This window comes from Copadichromis virginalis, linkage group LG18 (genome assembly GCF_057382275.1).
Source record: "Copadichromis virginalis isolate Kocher_CV1m ecotype Utaka linkage group LG18, C_Virginalis_male_GT1.1, whole genome shotgun sequence".
NCBI classification, from domain to species: Eukaryota; Metazoa; Chordata; class Actinopteri; order Cichliformes; family Cichlidae; genus Copadichromis; species Copadichromis virginalis.
The window spans coordinates 30,429,522-30,438,985 of NC_140635.1; positions in this window are offsets into that span (position 1 = coordinate 30,429,522).

The following is a 9,464-nucleotide window of genomic DNA, read 5'->3' on the forward strand; positions in this document are numbered from 1 at the left end:
ACCTGTTATTACCACACACCAAATCCGGTCGTTGGTACTTGCTGGCTTGTGTAGCCACTAGGTAACAAAAGCTCAACACTGCCCCTAGCATCCTGGAGCACTTCTGTTGTCTTTTGTACGTGTTTTGAGCTTTTATGTGCTTCTGAGTTTTTACGCGGTTTGGAGTTTGTACGTGTTTTGGAGTTTTTACATGTTTTAACGTGTTTTGGAGTTTGTACGCGTTTCAGAGTTTGTACGTGATTTGAATTTTGTATGTGCTTTGTCTGTAGGGGCCACCGTAAATATACTTTTATTTATTCACTCCACATAAAATGTAATAAATAAATCATATAATACAAAAATCAACTATTCACATTTCAACTTTTAACTATTTAAATTTTCAGCTTTTTCCTTTTACAAATTTAAAGTGAAACAACACAAAACACTGCAAACCAAAACACAGTTAAATATAAATTATAATATGAAAACAAAAAGAAGATGCATATTCTCTGTCATATGGACCTGCATGAATAAACTTTCTGAATCCTTTATCATCTGCAACTGAAAATAGTTGTGGATGATTACTATACCTTTCTAATGTGAGGTTGTTGTCCCTGGCTCTTTCTCTGTCTCTCCCTCCTGCTCTGTTCCTGTGCTACTGAGTGCAACTACTGCCCCTCCCCCCTCTTCCTCGCATGCTGAGTAAAGCGGAAAAAAGTGCGAGAGAGGGTGAGAGAAAGAAAAAAAACCCCATGGCTTGCGATAAGGAGCCGGCTCGCGTCGTTCACGTCAAAGATCCGGCTCTAAGAGCCATTTCGTTCGCGACCGACCCATCACTATTTGGAACTTAGCTTAGCTTAGCATTATTGTGCTAAGATTAGGTTTAATTTTAGCTAACTGAAATCCACAGGACTATTTCTCTACAAATAACAGCAAACTCTATAGAACTTGGATTCATGTGGACATAAAAGACTGATATAGCTACTGTGATCTCCTCCCACGTGAGTACAGGGACAGGGTGGAGCAACAGTTTGACAACCCTCGGAGTATGTGGCAGGGACTAAACACGATCGCAGACTTTAGAGGGAAACCCAGCACACCGCAGACCACGGCCTCTCTGTGTGAGGATCTAAACGTATTCTACGCTAGATTCGACACAGCGAACACCATGAGACCGGACAGTGTGCGCACCGCGGATGACGTCAGTGCGCACACTGTGTCTGAGGAGGATGTGCGGAAGTGCTTCAGGAAGGTGAACGCACGCAAAGCTACTGGTCCGGACGGGATTCCCGGCCGCGTCCTCAAGTCATGCGCGGCTCAGCTGGCTGGAGTGTTCACACACATCTTCAACCTTTCCCTCTCTCTGTCTGTAGTCCCAGCCTGCTTCAAAATGGCCACCATCGTCCCTGTACCCAAATCCTCCACCATCTCCTCATTGAACGACTGGCGACCTGTAGCCCTGACCCCCATCGTGAGCAAATGCTTCGAGAAGCTGGTCAGGGACTTCATCTGCTCTGCACTACCCGACTCACTGGACCCTCTACAGTTCGCATACCGCCACAACAGGTCCACTGATGATGCCATAGCCCTGACACTACATACTGCCCTGTCACACCTGGAGAAGAGAGACACGTATGTGAGAATGCTGTTTGTAGATTACAGCTCAGCATTCAATACCATCGTTCCCTCGAAGCTGGACAGGAAACTGCAGGATCTAGGACTGAGCAGCTCCCTCTGCAGCTGGATCCTTAGCTTCCTGTCTGACAGACGCCAAGTGGTCAGACTGGGCAGCATCACCTCATCCCCCATCACACTGAACACTGGTGCTCCACAGGGGTGTGTACTGAGCCCTCTCCTATACTCACTCTACACCTACGACTGCACAGCCACTAACAACTCCAACATCATTGTGAAGTTTGCGGACGGCACTACAGTGATGGGTCTTATCACCAATGGTGATGAGACGGCTTACAGGGAGGAGGTCAGCGCCCTGACCCACTGGTGTCAAGACAACCATCTCACCCTCAACGTCGCAAAGACAAAGGAGTTGATAGTGGACTTCCGGAGGTGCAGAGAAGTACACACCCCCATCACCATCAACGGCGCTGCTGTGGAGAGAGTGAGCAGCTTCCGGTTCCTTGGTGTACATCTGGCTGAGGATCTTACGTGGTCAGTACACACAAACAAAACAGTGAAGAAGGCGCAGCAGCGCCTCTTCTTTCTCAGGAGACTGAAAAGATTCGGCATGAGCCCCCGCATCCTCAGGACCTTCTATCACTGTGCCATTGAGAGCATCCTCACTGGATGCATCACCACCTGGTATCGCAACAGCACCGCCTACAACTGCAAAGCTCTCCAGCGAGTAGTGCGGTGCTCTGAACAGATAATTGGAGGTGAGCTTCCCTCCCTCCAAGACATCTACAGGAAGCGGTGCCTGAGGAAAGCGGGGAGGATCATCAAGGACTCCAGTCACCCCAGCCATAAACTGTTCAGACTGCTTCCATCAGGAAGGAGGTTCTGCAGCATCCGGTCCCGTACCAGCAGACTGAGAGACAGCTTCTTCCACCAGGCCATCAGACTGCTGAACACGTCATAGACACCTCACCTTCACTACTGGAACTTCAACATTATGCACTCCATACTGTACAGCAGGGGTGTCAAACTCAAATGCACAGTGGGCCAAAATTCAAAACTGGAACAAAGTCCTGGGCTAACATTAATATTTATTGAAAAAAAAATCTTCCTCCAGATGAAGAATGAATGAATCTTTTCTTATGGACTCAAATAAGTTTTGCTGGAAAACTGAATATGGAACAAGCAAAGCTTAATACTAAACAATATATATATTAGCTGTATAATACCAGTAGGCCAGCTATAATAGAAATTTGGTATGGCTTCGCGGGCCAAATGTAATTAGGCTGCGGGCCAAATTTGGCCCGCGGGCCAGAGTTTGACACCTATGCTGTACAGTAATGCCACTGTTTTGCACATGTCTCAACTCTGTATATTTTTATATATTTTATTTATTGTTTACTCTATTTAATTTGTAAAATATGGGTACACACACACACACACACACGTAGGAAAATATTTAGTATACACATCCAGAAATGCATATACTATTATATATTGTACATATATTTATTAGTTTCAGATGTAGCCATTCTTGTATTTTGCTTGTTTACATTATTGTATTTTGCACAACTCTGTTGCTTGTGAAGCTCGCACACAAGAATTTCACTCACATGTACTGTACCAATGTACCTGCACATGTGATGTGACAATAAAAGTGATTTGATTTGATTTGATTTTGATTTCTGGAGTCCCGATGTGAACGTGAGGGTTTCCACCATCTCCATTTTGGTTGCAAAAGAAATGGATGTGATGAAAAGGGCTGCTCTGACTGTGAAACCACGTGTTCATTGGCTAACGGCTTGGGATTGACAGGTCATTAGCCAATGAGCATGCGGTTTCATACCACAGTATGGCCAACGTTGATTAAATAAAATCAACTTTTTATTTCATATGACCCAAAATGAGTGACAGGGTAAAATCAAAAGGAAACTGCTTACAGAAACCTGTTCTCTTTCAAACATTCGTTTCGGTGTCTCACTATGGGGAAAGCTCTCTCAGCGTTGTCCTCAGAAGCCTCTATATCATCACTCCAGCCAGTATTGGCTGGCAGTCGTGATGCTTGCATCAGGGAGGGGCCACCCTCATCCCTATAAAAGGGTGTGACGCAGCGTCACCCATCATTCAATTTCCTCTTCTCGCTTCTTAGAAACCTCATCTCTCCTGACTGTGAACGCGAGTGCTAGCTTAACTGTCCACACGAGCAAGCTAACCCCTTGGTCACTGGGCGCTAGCACGGCTTGCGTTTTGAGTCACCTGCTCTTCACCACAGAGCCAGGTCAGAGAGTGTGTCAGCTGCCACCACGCACCTAGCACAACAGTTAGCTGACCAAGCTAACTGTCTTTGCTACACACGGTCACCAAGCCAAGTAGCACAAGCGCTAGCCACCACACTAGCTAGGTCATACTAACTCACCATAGCTACCCGACCGAGAGAAGAAAAAAAAAAATCAGCGTTAGCCGTCCAGCCATTCCAAGCTAGCTACACCAAGCTTCCTTAATATGGCAGACTGCAAACCGCTGCCCAGAATTTGCCCCTGCGGTTGCAAAATCTCAGGTTCAGATACACATGACGCGTGTGTGATGTGCCTCGGGCTGCAACACGCCCGGCTATTTCGACACCGGGTATATGCGAACACTGCGCTCGCTTCACCCTAAAAGCATTCGCCGAAGGCTAGCCCGCCAGGCTAGCCTGTCGAAGAAGGACCCAATGTCTTCTCCAATCGGCCCACCAATGGAGCACACTGAGTCCGCCATACCAGGCACCAACTGGGTCGACGAGATGGATATCGTCCTCCCGCTAGTGGATGATGCCGAGGTCAGCTGCGAAGCTATGTTGTCTGATTCCCTCGAGGCTAATGACGAGCTACTCAGCGAATCCTCTGAGGGAGCGTCGGAACATCTCGTCTCGGACGAGGATGACGACGTTTTCTTTGCCCCCTCTGGTCGGCATTCTGTGACACAAGGAGCCGATTGTGATAACCCCGGCACACAGTCCCGCGGCATGGAGCTATTTGACGTTGCAAAACGGGCAGCTGAAAAGCTGACAATCCCATGGCCCGCGGTGACAATGGAGACCTCGACCTCACGGTACGAGGGGTAAAATGCTCCCCAAAGCAAAGCGCACTACTAAGCAGGTACTGCCGCTTTTCCCCGAATGCGTGGACGAGGTCACACGCTGCTGGGCAAAGCCATTTTTGTCACCCAACCCCGTGCAGGGAGCGGCGGTGTTTGACTGCGCTGGAATGAAGGAGAAGGGCATCTACCAAATTCCCACAGTGGAGAATCTGGTGGCTTCTCATCTCCACCCAAACCAGAAACTTTCCATGTCATCTGGTCTGTCCCTGCCCTCCAAGGCCGAACGCTTGCAGTCCTCCCTGGCTGACAAGGCGCTGCCACCACCGCGAGGGCATTGAACGCCTCATCGCTCCTGCTAGCCTACTCGGCGAAGCTCCAGGACCAGGCTGCTGCAAACCCGGATGCTAGCGAGCTGTGGGAAGAGCTGGGCGTACTTACGGACCAGTGTCTCCACCTCACTAGAGCAGCAGTACAAGCGGCGGGCAGAGCCCTCAGCATCATCGTCCTACAGGAGAGGGCAAGATGGCTGAACTTGTCGGGGCTTTCGGACAGAGAAAAACGTGACATTCTGGACGAAAGCATCGACCCCGCATGGCCTTTTCGGGACCGCCGTTGCCACCATGCAAAGATGTTGCGAGAGAAAAGAAAGAGGGAGAGGCCCTGCAGCTGTGTCTCCCTAGGAAGACCCAGGCTGCGCCCCCGCCTCCACCAGGTCGCCGCACGTTCGCTCAGGTCTCCAGCCGGCATGCCGACGTTTAAAATCCCTGGCCGCCCAGCCCCGCAGTTCGCGGTCCAGGGTCCCCTAGGATTGCAGAACCCTAAGACCCACTGGCCCAGGAAACATGTCCCGCCTGCTGCCGCTCAGGGTGCCCCATCACCAGCCAAGCAGTCAGACCGCAAGAAGAAGTGGACTGCCTAACATCCCCCACGGGGAGATTGGAGCCGGACCAGCCCGGGCTCCAAGTTCACTCCAGGGCTCAGTTCCGGAGCCCGTTCGGAGAAGTGTGTTCTGCCTCCACCTTTCAACTCCTGGGACTCGAGTTGGATCCCACAGAGCGCATTTCAACAAAGAGACGACGAGACATTGTTCAGCTGAATCAAGCATGTCAGTCTCACAAAACACACTGTTTATTAAAAACTCACCCGTTGCATCCAGGCATGTTGCCAAGGTCACGGGAAAAATGTGTGAAAAACACAGAAAGTATGTTGAAAAACATAATGCCCCCACGCACCCAGACACCACCGGGGTTGATTCCGTGGTGTCCGGCCCCATAAGCGCTGGTCAAGCAAGCCCGTGCATGTGCAGTCGGGTCTGGCCCGAAGGACCAGTTTCCGCCACAAGAGGGAGCCAGAGCTCCGTCTACTGTGGAGCGCCTGTCTTTGGGGCCGCTGTCAGCAAGAATAGAGAAATGGTGAGCTCTCGCTGCGCCAGAATGGGTTGTGAGGACATTAGAGCGAGGTTATCGTTTGCAATTCGCAACCACCCCTCCCAGATTTCACAGAGTGATTTTCTCTCTTGCAAAAGGCGAATCAGCCAGGATCCTGCAAGAAGAAATAACTACCTTGCTATCAAAGGGAGGAGTACGAGAAATACCCCAGGAGCAGAGCCAATGCGGCTTTTACTCAAAGTATTTTCTCGTGCCCAAGAAGGGCGGGGGACTGTGTCCGATATTGGACCTACGGGCTCTGAATCAGCATCTGAGGTCATACAAATTCAGGATGTTGACGACCACCACCCTGCTGCATGCAGTGCGCCCAGGCGATTGGTTTACATCAATAGACCTGAAGGACGTATATTTTCACATCCCTATTTACCCGCCTCACAGAAAATTCCTGCGCTTTGCGTTTCAGGGCAGAATGTATGAGTACCAGGTCCTGCCGTTTGGTCTCTCACTGAGCCCTCGGGTATTTGTGAAATGCACAGAGGCAGCCATAGCCCCACTGAAGAGGCGGGGCATCGCATAGCAACATACATAGATGATTGGCTGCTGCTATCAGAGTCAGAAATAATGGGAAGAGAGCACACCAGGTTGACAGTGGATCATCTGATGGCTCTGGGTTTCACCATAAACTACCAAAAGAGTGTCCTGCAGCCAGCTCAGGCCATCTCTTTCATAGGAATAGCTCTAAACTCCGCCTCGTACAGAGCGTGTCTCTCTGTGGACAAAGTAAAAAAAATGCTATCACATGCCGGCATTTTTCAGTTGGGAAGATATCTCCCATTCAGAAAATGTCTGCAGATGCTGGGATTAATGGCGTCTTCACTGGCGGTCATTCCACTAGGCAGACTGCATATGAGGGAATTTCAGCGATGGGTTGCATCACTGAGACTGAATCGAAAGCGCCATACCCACCGCCATATCAGAGTGACAGCAGACTGCGCTGCAGCACTCCACTGTTGGAGAAATCCCACATTTCTCACTCAGGGGGTGTCACTGGGGGCTGTCACAGCCAGAAAGGCGGTGACCGTGGACGCGAGTCTCACGGGCTGGGGTGCCACTCACGAGGGCAGAGCAGTGAGCGGCAGCTGGGACTCACAACAGAGGGATGCTCACATAAATTGGCTAGAATTGCTAGCAGCATTTCCAGCACTGAGACACTTCCTTCCCCTGTTGAGAAACCACCATGTTCTGATCAGAACAGACAACACCACTGTTGTGGCGTAAATGAACAGACAGGGCGGGTTACGTTCCCGTCCTTTGCACATGCTGGCTCGCAGACTGATAATGTGGAGCAGCATCAATCTGTTGTCACTGAGAGCTACTCACATTCCAGGAGCTCTGAACTTGGGAGCAGACTTAATGTCCAGGGGAAACCCGCAGTAGGGGGACTGGACCCTGCACCCACATGTGGTGACCCAAATCTGGACCCGCTTTGGCCAGCCACAGGTTAATCTGTTTGCCTCGAGGGAGAACGCTCAGTGTCCACTGTATTTCTCCCTGAGGGACCAGGAGGCTCCGCTAGGGGTAGACGCATTAGCTCACAACTGGCCACATGCTCTGCTTATGCGCGTTCCCTCCATTGGCCTTAATTTCTCCCACTCTATCCAGAGTGAGAGAGAGAGGGCTAACAATGATATTGATTGCCCCAAGGTGGATGAGGTCCCATTGGTTAGCGGAGATTATGCCCCTCTTGTGGAGCGAACCTTGGCCTCTCCCTCTCCGACGAGACCTAGTCTCCCAAGCCAGGGGGGAGATTTTTCACCCTCACCCCGAGCGCCTCGCCCTGTGGGCTTGGCCCATGAGAGGTTGAATCTGAGTACGGCAGGACTCCCCCAGGGGGTTATAGCCACTATTCAGAGTGCTAGAGCCCCCTCCACAAGATCACTGTATGAGAACAAGTGGAGGGTATTTGAGGAATCGTGTGGGCTAAACCACATCTTGGCAAGCCCGTTAGCAAACAACGCATTTCCCACTGGATTGTTGAGGCGACCCAATTGGCTTATTCCAGCACGGGTCAATGACGGGTGACGCTGCGTCACACCCTTTTATAAGGAGGAGGGTGGCCCCTCCCTGACGCAAGCATCACAACTGCCAGCCAATACTGGCTGGAGTAATGATATGGAGGCTTCTGAGGACAACGCTGAGAGAGCGTTCCCCATAGTGAGACAACTCACTCATATTATCAGAGAACAGGGGTTACGGAATAGAGTAACCTCAAGTTTTCTCATATACTTCTATAGGACCAGAAGTCTTTTTACAACCACAGCTATCGCCATCTGGTGGCCAAATAAAATGCAGGTTTGAGGCGCTTAATGCTAATTATGCTAATACTTAATGCTAGTGCTAGCTTAATTTTTCTTCAGTACTAGCATCTTTTTTCTTAAACTATTTATGGTTTTATACTCTCTATGAATGCAGCACTACTATTAGCATTTGTGGTTCCTAGTGTTTTCTCTATTACCTTAGCTAGTTATTTTTGTGTATTTTTTTGCTAAGTAAGCAAAATAGTTTTCTTATAGTTTTATTTTTGAAAAAGCATTTTGCTACAGTATCTGAAAATACAGTTCGCTTGATGTTATACGACACATGTTAGCCTGTTGGAAAAAGTAACATAGAAGCTAACAAGAGCACAAAGAATATACACATTAATGATATAACCAGGTCTATATCACTATCAGGGACAAACAGAGACTGCAGCGTGTTGTGCGCTCTGCTGAGAAGGTGATTGGCTGCAGACTCCCATCTTTGCAGGACCTGTACACCTCCAGGACATTGCGGCGTGCAGCTCGGATCTCAGCTGACCCTTCTCACCCTGGACACAGTCTATTTGACCTGCTCCCCTCAGGCAGGAGGCTCCGGTCCATCCGCACCAGAACCTCTCGCCATAAGAACAGTTTCTTCCCCTCTGCTGTTGGACACATGAACAATAACCATATGACTGTCCCCGCCACTAACACATGACCCTACGCTGTGTTCACTGTATCATTCCATGTTTGGCACTGATCACCACCTGCACTCATGTATATATCTTTCAACGTAGCACTCTTAATTCTTACTCTCATGTATATATCTCATGTATATCGCATGCACATATCTTTCCACATAGCACTTTTAATTCTTATCCCTACTTTTATTTTTTCCATGTCTATTTAAGTGTTATTTATGACACCATGTTTGCACTGAAGCACCGCAGCAATTTCCTAATGTTGTAAACCTGCTCAACATTTGGCAATAAACCCCATTCTGATTCTAATTCTGATTCTGATTCTTCACTGCTGGTAATATCACTCTCTTTGGTTCAAGTGACTTATGTATTTGTGAAGTCAAATATAC